This window comes from Peromyscus californicus, unplaced genomic scaffold (genome assembly GCF_007827085.1).
Source record: "Peromyscus californicus insignis strain IS unplaced genomic scaffold, ASM782708v3 Scaffold_6__1_contigs__length_162567912, whole genome shotgun sequence".
Classification (NCBI taxonomy): Eukaryota; Metazoa; Chordata; class Mammalia; order Rodentia; family Cricetidae; genus Peromyscus; species Peromyscus californicus.
In genome coordinates, this window is record NW_026294584.1 from 113,864,744 (window position 1) to 113,875,087 (window position 10,344).

Here is a 10,344-nt window from a genome sequence, read left to right on the forward strand (position 1 = left end):
TCTGAGAGAAGTGCCAAATAGTGAGCAAGAAAGGGTGTCCATAGAACTCTCCTGCAAGCTGTCCAAACAGTATATACAAGAAGAGAAAGGCTGGGAGCTTCTCCTGAGGTCACAGGTACAGACTAGGCTCAGAGGCTAAGGAGGAATTATGAGCATTTTCCTCCGCCATTGGGTGAGAGACCCCAGTGCTATTGTGTGGTGGATGAGTAAGCCCCACGAAGTTTCTAAAAAGGAAGGATTTAGCCAGGAACATCTCCCACAGAGAAAAGTTCAATAATATTGTGTGAGGTGGTATTGTGTTCCCCAAAATATCGTGCACCCTAATAAATTTATCTGGGGTCAGAAAACAGACAGCCACTAGATACAGAGGCTAGAAAATGGTGGCACTCACGCCTTTAATCCTAGCATTCCAGAGACAGAAATCCCTCTGGATCTCTGTGAGTTCAAGGCCACATTGGAAACAGCCAGGCATGGTGACACACGCCTTTAATCCCAGGGAGTGGTGGTAGAAAGCAGAAAGGTATGTAAGGCGTGAGGACCAGAAACTAGAAGCATTTGGCTGGTTAAGCTTTCAGGCTTCTAGCAGCACAGTTCAGCTGAGAGTCATTCGGATATGAGGACACAGAGGCTTCCAGTCTGAGGAAACAAGACCAGCTGAGAAGCTGGCCAGGTGAGGGTAGCTGTGGCTTGTTCTGGTTCTTTGATCTTCCAGCTTCACCCCAATACCTGGCTACAGGTTTTGTTTTATTAATAAGAACTTTAAAGATTCCCGCTACAATTGTGAAATCATTTTATGCTGACTTGGCCAAACTTCTGCGGCAATTTTGTGATCCTCACAAAGATGTCAATTATCTCACATACTATACACACACACACACACACACACACACACACACACACACACACACACCCCACAGACACACATGTACAATTTTAATGTATAATTTCAGCTATGCTGAACAATTTACCAGAGTCCAAAGTATTTTACTTTTGATTTTTGTAAACATTTCAAGATATTTTATGGCCACATCCAAAGTAGATTTTTAGGACTTCCTTTTATTTTTCTCTTTTAAAAAGCCATAAGCACTCATGAATTTGTAGTCTTCCATCCATTTCTTAGAGGGACCTGTTAAACTCATTAACTCTTCTAACAAATGTGCAGCTCCAATGTAATTATACACTGACAAGAATCCCAGTGACCAAGTTGTATTTAAATTTAATAACCATTGGAGCGGTGTGTGAGTTATTGGGAAGCAGTAGATTATTGGAAAGTAAAAGGAATTTAAAATGACTTGGCAGTGATGGTTGGAATGAAAACCCTAAACACCAGTAACGTGAGATTCGATTTGGATACATTTGGTTGTTACAGGCAATCAATGAGAAATGTGACTGTTTTCCTGCAAAGGCTTGCATATTTTCAAATTTTAAAAATACACATGGGGTGGGACCCTCTAAATATCTATGACTATAGTTCCTCAATTAAAAACTTGAGGAAATATATTTTTGTTTGGGTTCCCTGGTCCCTGGTTGTATTAGTGATTTTTTTTTTGTTGCTGTGTTGAAACATCACAACCAAGGCAACTTATAGAAGAGTTTATTGGGGTTTATGGTTCTAGCAGGTTAGAGTCCATCACAGCCCGGAAGGCATGACCCTAAGCTCAGTCATGGCATGGCAGCCGGGGCAGCAACCTGAGTGAGTGCTAACACCTTGAACCATAACATCTTGAACCATAACCATGAGGCAGAAAGAACAAAGTGAAAGTGGTAGAGGATGTTCAGTCTCAAAGCCTGCCATAGTATGTACTTCATCCAGCAAGGCCACACCAGCTCAATCTATGGAAACTGGGGACCAAGCATTCAATTCCCTGAGACTATGGGGAACATTTCTCATTGAAACCACCCCTTCAATCAAAGTTATTGCATCACTTTTCTAAGCTAGATGAGCTTTCTCACAGGGATAACGCAATCACAGTCCCACCTGAAAACGAGCTCTTGGTGATAGCTGGGTGCAGGGAACGAAGCAGAAATAAGCAAAAGGCTGTTACTCGCTGTGGTGATTTCAAAGAAAATGGCCCCTATAGACTCAAAAGGAGTAGCACTGTTAGGAGGTGTGGCCTTGCTGGAGGAGGTGTGGCTTTGTTGGAGGAAGTGTGCCACTGGGAAGGCTTTGAGGTCTCAGAAGCTCAAACCAGGCCTAGTGACACACACTCTCTTCCTGCTGCCTGCTGATCCAGATGTAGAAAGCTCAGCTCCTTCTCCAGCACCATGTCTGCCACCATGCTTCCCACCATGATGATAATGGACTAAATCTCTGAAACTGCAAGCCACCACCTCAATTAAATGTTTTCCTTTATAAGAGTTGCCATGGTCATGGTGTCTCTTCAAAGCAATAGAAACCCTCACTAAGACACTCCCTCATCATTTTGTTTGGAAGTAGAAGGTTGTGTTCTACTTGCCTCTAGCATGGCAATTTGCTCTACCAAAAGCATCCATGGGAAAGATATTCAAGCCCACAGTAAGCATATGCTGAAATTCTAAAGCAGAGTTCAGAAGACAATTCCATGCAGAACAGTTTGCAACTTCTCCTGAGTTTTACTGAAATAACCTTGACACATTTTAGGTGTGTTTGTTTGTTTGGGGCTTTGTTTTTTAATGAAAAGTCCATGTGACTTTGTCAATCTAAATTCTCACCCAAGTACTTTAGATAATGCATTAAATATTGCCAGTGTGGACTAAGGAATTCTAAATTTCAAAATGTGTCCAGAGGCAATAGTCTTTACTCAGTAGAGCTGCCATAGGGCTCAGGAGATAATTCAGTCAGTAATGTTCTCCTAGGATAAGCCTGAGGGCCTGTGTTTGATCCCTAGGTCCTTCTGAAATTCAAACTAGTGCTGGGGAAGGGGAGACAAGAGGACCCCTGGGGCTAACTGGCCAGCTGGGCTAGCTGAACTGGTGAGCTCCAAGCCAATGAGAGAACCTGTCTCAAAAAAACAAGATGAACAGCTCCTGATACACTATGCTAGAGGTTGCCCTGCATGAGCATGCATACATGTGTCCCTACACACACACACACACACACACACACACACACACACACACACACACACACATACACATACACACACAAAATAGAGGCATGCATTATAGATTTAAACAGCAACACCTGGATGTCTCCTGGAAGCCTCCATCAGCTGTGAGAGGATAGTTGCCCTTGTGTCTGACTGAGAAAAGGTAGGGACATTCTGACGGCTTGCAGTTATGAGTTGCCAGGTCTGAATGCCACCACAGGATCTTTTCATCTATTGACTGAATGGTCAACACTAACATGCATGCTTGCTCAAATTCATTTAAACAAGGGTTTAAACTTCTAAAGAGCCAGGTGGTAAACATTTTAGCCTTTCTAGAACATATAATCTCCACCGAAACTACTCAGGCCCATGACTATAATGCAGGAATAGCCATCAATGCTGTGGGCACGGTGCTAATCTAATAAACTCCTGTGTACAGCTGCTGAAGTTGGAATGTCAGAGAACTTCCATGTGTCAGGAAACATTAGTCCCAGTTTGATTATTTTTTCCATATCTATTAATATAAAAGCCATTCTTGGCTTGTATGCTGTCGAAACACACTCCTGGCTGGAGTCAACCTGTACCCTGCAATTTTCCCACCCTCACTTTAAAAGTTTTCTTGGAGCGGCTTAAGGATTTTTCTTGAACTTTCTTTTACCTTATCATTAATCACTCTGGCAAATATTTTTAGGTGGGAAAAGAAAAAAAAAAAACTGCTTAATTATCCAAGTTGTCCCAAGCTGAGTAGAAGGCTTGGATTGAAGCAGCTTCCCATAGTTGGCAGGACCGGAAGTTTGTTGGCCAGCTGTGAGAGGGAAAGGCCTTCACCCATCTGAGCCTTCCTTCTAGGTACACACCTCCCACCTTGTCACCTTTATACTGACTTATTGCCTGGTTTTATCCAGTGTGCTGTAACCCGGAAGTAAGTACGCTACATCTGGGAGGGTAGGAAGGTAGATAGAGCATACGTGAGGCCTTAGGCCATTTCAAGAATTCCAGGACAAGAGAGAAATGGGGTCCAGGGAGATAGCGCAGCAGGAAGGGACTCTTACTCCTAAGTCTGATGACCTGAGTTCAATCCCAGGTCTTCCAATTTGTCCTCTGACCTCTACTCCATGGCGCGTATACCTCAATACATATACACACACAAACAAACAAACAAATATACATACATACATAAAGTAAAAGAAGGGTAAATGGATAGAATTTTTTTTAGTACTGACAAGAAGTCAGTACTGAAAATGAAGTAAATGCAACTCTAAAGGAAACAAGGGGGGATGGAGGAGAGAAAAGGTGTGTGTGGGGGGGAGACCGATGGGTAGAACTTGCCTAGCATTCCTAAATGAAAGGATACGCATTTTATAAGCAAGAAGAAAGGGAGAGAGGAATGACCTTTCCAATGTTCTTCAGAAGTTTAAGAAGGGTGGAAACCAACTTTCCATGAGAAGGTCAGACAGGTAGAGGGGAGTTTAGGGACAAGGCTGTGGCTTAAGATCATGGATATGGGGACATGTTTTCTTCACTGATAAGAATAAACCAATTTCAACCTAATTAAGGCTGTAAGAAAGAAAAAGGGACAGGCATCCAAGGGACTCAGGGATCTGGAGACAACTGCTGAGGCTTGCCTTGGTTTAGAGAGCAGTTCCAGCCAGCTGGGGAAGCAGAGCCTCGTTCTAGATGCTGGGAGCTGACTGAGGTACCCCAATTCTGTGTCTCCTTTTATATATTGTTGAAAGGTTTGAGAGCTGAGGGGAACTGGTCCTTCCCTGGGAAACTGTTAGTAAGTGGTAACAAATTATTAGACAGTTCTTCCTTGTTTAGAATTTAATTACTCTTTTATCTATTTAGTGTGTGTGTGTGTGTGTGTGTGTGTGTGTGTGTGTGTGTGTGTGTGTGTGTGCTCGTGCATGCGCGCACAGGTGATAACTATCAAAAATCAGCTCTCTGCTTCTTCCATGTGGATCCAAAGGATGGTATTCAGTGCAGATAGCGATGGTTGGTGGGCGGTCGCTCACCCTTACCTGTAGTGCCAGCCAGCCTGACCCTAGCATTTAAATTCACCTGCAAATCCCAATACCTTCAATTTAGGGTTAGAACCTTGGGTGTGGACTGGATAGCATAATGAAGATGCTCTTTAGCAATTTTTTAAATCGACACATGCTAAATAAATATATAATATATATGTTATATGTATATACATTTATCCACAGCAAGTTATTTGAGGCTTGTTTGATATGAGTAAATTTCCAGATATTTCATATGAACAAACATTAAGTTTAATAACCTTCATTTTATGCTTAGTTTAGGGAAGAAGCATTGTTACCAAAGGAAATTCATGTCCATGTCTGGCTCTAACTCATGTCTATTTTATCTTATTGATTTCGTCTCTCAGGAATTTAGAGTTTTACCTCCGTCATGGAATATACTTTTCATTTTGTATCATTCACAAAGTGGATGAGATGACTGTTCTAGGTTGTCTTGTGGCAAGCAACGTCAGTGGATGGACACAACAAAAGTGTATCTCTCGCTTAACTGCCAAGTAGGATGGGCACTCCGTCTCTCAGGTAGTCACCCAGACAACCCAGCCTCTCATCCCCTGTCACCAGCCTTGTAAGTGGGTGGCTGCAGAGGGGGCATGGCTACAAAGCTGCTAGCAACTCCTAACAGAGCTTGCCCCAGAGGGCAAATCCTCCCAGTCTTACAGCTGATTGGCCAGGGGTGCCTAACTGTCCCCACAAAACTGTAAGGAGGCTGGGAATTAGGAGAGAGCAGGAGGCTATTTGCTGAAGAGAGAATCTGCCCAGCATGGAGTCGGGCAATACTTAACCCTTAATGTTTTCAGAATGTACTTATAAATGGAAACACATATGTAACTTTCTAAGGTTGGCTTTTTTTCACCCAGAATTTTTTTTTTCCGGAAGTTATTCCAAGTTGTTGCATGTATTAAGAGTCTGTCTCTTGTTATTACTAAGTAATATTCCACAGTATGGATGTCCCATAGTTCCTGTAACCACTCCCTCACTGAAAGATAAACAGATGGTATCCCATTTGGCCTGTTATGAATAAAGCTGCTCTAAACATCTGTGTTCAGGTTTCCTGGGAACATGTCTTCACTTCTCTGAAACACATGGTGGGGGAGGGTGAAATTGCCAAGTCATGACAGTTTTATGGTTGCTTGCTTTCTTTTTTGTTTTGTTTGGTTTTGGTTTTGGTTTTTAAGAAACTGCCAAGCTTTCCAAAGTGACTGCCTTTTACACTCCCCACACACTACCTTTGAGGGATCAAGTTTCTTCTTGCCAAGGTGCATCATCCCTGGGCTTTGTTTAAGGTCTTCTGATAGCTGTCCCATGCTGTATCTTTTAATGTGTGTTTCTTTACTGGCTAATGATACTACGTATTCTCCTGTACCATCCATGTATCTTCTCATGAAAATTCCCTTCCTGCCTGTCATCCCTTTTCTTACCATGTTGTTTGAGCTTTAGGGATTATTTTACCATGCTAAGTGGCTGTCCTTTGTCAGACACATGGACCCCAGTGTTTTCTACCTGTCTGTGGCTTGACATATCACCCTCTGATCAAGTCGTCTCATAGTGACATCTTCCTCCTTTTAGGATTCATGCTTTTGGTATCTAGAAAGCTTTTGCCTTATATTAGACCCCAAAGATTTTTCTGGGGTCTTTTTCTTCCTGCAGTTTTACAGTGGTAAACTTAAATCCATTTTGGCTTAATATTTAGGTAAATATTCTCAGGCCAGAGTTCTCTTTCCGACCTGTGCATGGTGGCACAGTGTATTGAAGAAGCTGTCGCTCCACCCACCGTTGGTTGGCCCTCACATTTTTGTCATCAGTTGGGAGTTGTTCTGCTAGAACCATGCTGAATAGACAGAGCAGGCAAGAGTGAATGTCCTTTTCCTCTCCCTGGGCGTAAGGCAGAGGTCACATCTTCACTGGGATGTATGATGCTGGATCAGGATTCAGGGGTCTAGTGGATGCTCTTTGTTCTGTTATGATTCTGGGAGACTTTAACTAGGAATGGCTATTAAATTTTGTAAAATATTCTTCCCTAAATCAGTTCGACACCATCATGTGAATATTCTTCCTTGGACCATTAATATAGTGGACTATACTAACTTTTCACATGGGAAATTTGTCCTTCATTCTTGGAGTAAGGTTTGTTTGCTTGTAATTAGCATGTAACTATTTTATATATTACTGACTCTGTTTACTAACATTTTAATCTTTAAGTGTTTATTTAATGTGTATAGGCGTTTTGCCTGCATGTATGTCTGTGAGCCACATGTGTGCTATGCCCACAGAGGTCATAAAGGGATATCAGATCCCCTGGAAGTGAAGCTACAGACAGTTGAGAGGTGCATGTGGGTGCAGGGAATTGAACCTGGTCCTCTAGAAGAACAGCCAGAGCTCTTAACTGCAGAGCCATCTTTCCAGCCCCTGTTAGTAATATTTAGATAAAAGTTTTTAATCCATGCTAATGAGAGTGAGTAGTCTCAAGCTGTTCTTTTCTGTCTGGTGTCTGGGTGGATGTGCATGCGTGCTGTCTTTGGTGTTACTGTCAGAGCAACATTAACTTCATAAAATGAATTGAGAAGTGTTTTCTTCATATAATGAATTGAAAAGTGTCTTCTGTGTTTTAAGATAAGACTGTGTACTACCGGTGATAATCCTTTGAACATCTGGGGAAATTTTGCAGCAAGTCTGTCTGGGACTGAGGAGTGTTATGTGAGGGACTTTTTCCAGTCACAAATTCAACTTCCTTGGTGGTTGTGGACCTAGGACATCTGCTTTGTATTGGGTGAGTTGGGCTCATTTGTGTTTGGAGAACCTGGTAAATTTTAATTGTTAAATTGTGTACAGTTGTCAATGATATTTTTGATGTTTCCAAAGCCTGGAGTGCTATGCTCCTTCATTCCTGATATTTTTAATTTGTATAGCACTCTGTCTTGTAGGTGGAAGTTTCTATCCCACGAGGCACTCCCAAGTAACCACACAGAGGCTTAAATAAATAAATGCTAGGCCAATAGCTCAAGCTTGTTACTAGCCAACTCTTACATTTTGAATTAACTCATATTTTTATCTAAGCTTTGACACATGACTTGGTACCTTTTCTCAGTACGACATGCCCATCTTGCCTCTCTCTGTGTCTGCAGGCAGCTCCTGACTCCGCCTTTATCCTTCCCAGCCTAATCAGTTTTGCTCTCCTGCCTAACCTTATTCGGTTCAGCTGTTGGTCAGTCAGTTTCTTCATTAAACCAATCACAGTGGCATATATTCACACAGTATATAGGAATATTCCACATTTCCCACTTTTTGTCTATAAAAAGGAAGGTTTTAACTTTAACATAGTAAAATTATATACAACAAAAATAGTTATCAAGTAAAAATTACAGTTATAATATCTAGTTCATTTGCACTTGGCAAAATTAGAGAAAATATTATCTATGTTATCTTTGTGACTCTAAAGTTTTATACCTAATTTATCTTTTATCATAACTAAGAAAATCTTTAACTATGACTATCTAGCCTTCAACTCTGTCAAAGACCCAAGAAGGGTGAAATGTTATCTAATGACAGAGACATCTGAGTGTCTGGACAGTCACCCAAAGTTCTTCTGTAATGTTGGGGCATCCATTTTTGGCCTATAGACCTAGAATATCTGACAGACTTTTCTCTGAAGCAGGAAATTTTGAAGGAATGTCCTACTTTGTCTTGGCAAAGTTTGGCATTCTATTTCTTTTGCATCCTGCTGGTCCAGTTTGGACAGTATACTATCAGCAATTGAGACAAATGCAGTTTCTTTGCCAAAATGACTAGCTTTTGCCATAAAGTAAACAAAATCCATATGGAGTTTCTTCGCTGTCTATCATCTTCTCTGAAGTAGATTAGTGCTGCTGAGAGCAAATGTGTCTCACTGTCATGAAAAGCCTTAGGTTATTAAACATACTAAGTGCCATATTCTATAGGTCTTTGAAGTGTTTGAAGACCATCTATCTATCTAAATATCTGTTTATGACTTTGAAAACATTACAGTTTTTAATGAGTTGCAAAAGCACAATATCCCAAACAAGAGTAGAAATATACATATAGTACAACAAAATTAACTTTAAATTTGTATCAACATAGCAAAATCCATACCAATGTGTAGTCTACCTATGACCTTGAAGCACTGCCACTAGTGAGGTAACAGGTAACTGTTACACCTGCCTATGACCTTGAAGTATATGCTCCTGGGGCATGGCCATTCCAGATGCTTAAGACCTGGGATGCACATATGCTCCCTTTCTTGGCTCCCTCATGGTTTTGGATGCTGGGACAGACCAGGCAGATCTCAGGTGAAAGAACAGCATGGGACCTTTTTCACTTTTTCAGGATCCTGCAACAAATTCCTCTAGTCTGTCTTGTGGGTTTTCTTTCCCTTTGCCTTTAAAGCAGACTCCATGGATTTCTCCCATTACCAATGTAAAATATTTAGGGATTAATAGTTGTTTTTTAGATTAAAGTAGATTCAATAATCTACCCTTTTATCTTATCATTTCTATATTTCTATGTTATATGCCCTTTTTTCTTTCAGAAAAAGATCTTTGAATTTAACTCCTTTGTTCAGCTTTTTTCCTTACCATTACAAATAACAACTTATAACCAACTCCCCTTAAATGAAAATAAACATTCATAACCCATCTTTTGAGAATGTGGGTATCATGCTCTGGACTACTTTCTGTTGTTTGTGGACTCTGGTATGTTTGGGGCATCCTTGAGAAAATCAGGATAATTGTTGGGACTTGGCTGGAGTAGTTTGTGGGGCTGGACCAACTCAGCTACTAGCCTTGAAGCTGTTCTGGATGCTGGATCACCTGGGTCATTTGTTTTCATTGGTGTCTGGTTCCTTGTTCTGAAAACAGACTTTTAAAGGTGATGTGCCTATCTGTAGTAAAACAAGTATAGACTGTATTGAATAGAAGTCAGTCAAAGATGATTTTTTGTTTTATGTTTGAGCAGGTAAAATACATGTTACATGTTTTGTAGGTTTTTTTAGGTTTGTTTCTTTATGTCTGTAGCCAGGATTTCAGGGGGTCTTCTTGATCAACCCTGCTCATCTTTAATGAAGGAATCCACATCCTCTCATTTCCTGTGGAAATACAAGCATAACTTCTTCCCCATAGTAACATGTGTTTTGACTTCCATTTTGAAGTCAAGACATTTTTAAAATACAGAGGTTGGTTTAATCCAGCTGTTTTCATAATTCAATGTGTCTTAGCAGC